The sequence below is a fragment of the Cyprinodon variegatus genome, unplaced genomic scaffold, assembly GCF_000732505.1.
Source record: "Cyprinodon variegatus isolate N-32 unplaced genomic scaffold, C_variegatus-1.0 Scaffold300, whole genome shotgun sequence".
NCBI classification, from domain to species: domain Eukaryota; kingdom Metazoa; phylum Chordata; class Actinopteri; order Cyprinodontiformes; family Cyprinodontidae; genus Cyprinodon; species Cyprinodon variegatus.
The window spans coordinates 64,813-67,736 of NW_015150753.1; positions in this window are offsets into that span (position 1 = coordinate 64,813).

Sequence of the window (2,924 nt, forward strand, 5' to 3'; positions counted from 1 at the left end):
ATATAAGCTTCATGGTTCCTGTGTTCCAGGTTGAAGAGTTCAGACAGCTGACGGTTCAGAACCTGCAAATGGCGCTGTTCCACAGCAGCAAAGAAGATCTTCTGAAGGTTTGATTGATAGATGTTTGATTTGTAGCCCTGATGGAAGAATCCATGTGTAACTTTGGACATTTCCTCCTCAGACTGGTTTCCCTGGAAATGGAGGTCCAAACTCAGAGGAGGTGGGGGCGGATCTGAGATCTCTGACCTCTGAGTGCTTCTGGTTGGGATGTTTGATGGCTCTGAACAATCCTCCTCTTCAGCCTGACTGGAAGAACCATGTTCCTGGGTTCGACTCCTGGGATGTTTTTCCTCGAGACGTCAAGCCTTCAGTCGAGTAGAGGAAGCAGACGCAGCGCTGAGGAGAACAGATTCTGATGTCACATCCTCTTTATTTATGAACCATGTGAAACTATGGCCCTGTTCTGGTTGGTATCCTTTAGTTTTCTTTGTATCTCAGTAACATGAATGATGAGAGAAAATAAAATGTTGATGATGTCACAGAAGCCTGGAGTTCCTGCAGGGAAACACTGCTGCTGCTGTTTGTCCATATTTCCTGTTTTTCTTTCTTCTCTCTGTCAGGTTTATTCAATGATGATTATAAAGTTAATGTATGTGCATATGGAACTTTAAAGAAATGAGATGCTTAACTCTATTTACTGCAAACTGTCATGCAACTTTGGTAGAAAACTGCTGATGTTTGTGCAAGGATAATCACAGTTATTGTGAGACCACTCTATTCTGTGATTCAATCAGGAGGAGCATTTTTTCCTATGACCTGATCAATTGCCCTGTCAGAAGAACACTATTCTGTAACCCACCCCATGTGTTATGATCTGCTAATAAAAAGGTTTCAGCAGAAACCTTTTTATTAGCCATGAGAGACCCATGAGAGAGCAGATGTGGCTGAACGTGGCTCCCTCCCTGGGCAGAGGCAAAAAATCCCTATTCTGTGGCGACTCGGTTTATTTTTTATGAACCTACAAATTTGAACGTAACATTTTGGTGCTGAAAACCCGGAAGTCAAGATCCAATTGTCCAGGACAGTGCGGGACCAAGGCCAAGAAACTGTCGACAGCCGTCCCCCCTTCGCCGGACGGGGACAATAGGTCGTACCAGTCCTGCCCCGGGCATCCTGGTGACGACTCTCGCTGAGGACTGAATCTGCGCAGCGAAAGGGTAGGCCTGAAAGCTTTTGATCAAAAGTTGGTCTGGGACCATGTGAAAGCTATAACTGGTTGTAGTCGCAAGAATATTTGACAAACAGGGTATTGTTGAGATAGATGTGGGATCTGTATTCTGTGCGTTTGGGTCTGGGACCCTCTGTGTTCTTTTAGATAAGAACACNGAGATGTTCCAGCAGATGGAGTCCAGCAGTGAAAGGACTCCTCAGAAGGTTCTGGACTCTTCAACAAATGTCTCTGCTGCATCATTAAAGATGATCTAAGCTTCATGGTTCCTGTGTTCCAGGTTAAAGAGTTCAGACAGCTGACGGTTCAGAACCTGCAGATGGCGCTGTTCCACAGCAGCAAAGAAGATCTTCTGAGGGTTTGATTGATAGATGTTTGATTTGTAGCCCTGATGGAAGAATCCATGTGTAACTGTGGACATTTCCTCCTCAGACTGGTTTCCCTGGACATGAAGGTCCAAACTCAGAGGAGGTGGAGGCAGATCTGAGATCTCTGACCTCTGAGTGCTTCTGGTTGGGATGTTTGATGGCTCTGAACAATCCTCCTCTTCAGCCTGACTGGAAGAACCACGTTCCTGGGTTCGACTCCTGGGACGTTTTTCCTCGAGACGTCAAGCCTTCAGTGGAGTAGAGAAAGCAGATGCAGCGCTGAGGAGAACAGATTCTGATGTCACTTCCTGTTTATTTATGAACCATGTGAATCTATGACCCAGTTCTGGTTGGTATCCTTTAGTTTTCTTTGTATCTCAGTAACATGAATGATGAGAGAAAATAAAATGTTGATGATGTCACAGAAGCCTGGAGTTCCTGCAGGGAAACATGGCTGCTGCTGTTTGTCCATATTTCCTGTTTTTCTTTCTTCTCTCTGTCAGGTTTATTCAATGATGATTATAAAGTTAATGTATGTGCATATGGAACTTTAAAGAAATTAGATGCCTAACTCTGTTTACTGCAAACTGTCTGCAACTTTGGTAGAAAACTGCTGATGTTTGTGCAAGGATAATCAGTTATCGGGAGACCACTCTATTCTGTGATTCAATCACGAGGAGCATTTTTTCCTATGACCTGATCAATTGTCCTGTCAGAAGAACACTCTATTTTGTAACCCACCCCATGTGTTATGATCTGCTAATAAAAAGGTTTCTGCTGAGGAGACCCATGAGAGAGCAGATGTGGCTGAACGTGGCTCTCTCCCTCGGCAGAGGCCGAAAATCCCTATTCTGTGGCGACTCAGTTTATTTTTTATGAACCTACAATTTTGAACGTAACATTTTGGTGCTGAAAACCCGGGAGTCAAGATCCAATTGTCCAGGACCGTCGGGACCAAGGCCAAGAAACTGTCGACAGCCGTCCCCCCTTCGCCGGACGGGGCCAATAGGTTGGTCCAACCCTGCCCTGGGCATCCTGGTGAAGACTCCCAGAGGACTGAATCTGCGCAGCGAAAGGGTAGGCCTGAAAGCTTTTGATCAAAAGTTGGTCTGGGACCATGTGAAAGCTATAACTGGTTGTAGTCGCAAGAATATTTGACAAACAGGGTTTTGTTGTGATAGATCTGGGATCAGTATTCTGTGCGTTCAGGTCTAAGGCCCTCTGTGTTCAAGCTATAACTTGTTGTAGTCGCAAGAATATTTGACAAAGAGGGTTTTGTTGTGATAGATCTGGGATCAGTATTCTGTGCGTTCAGGTCTAAGGCCCTC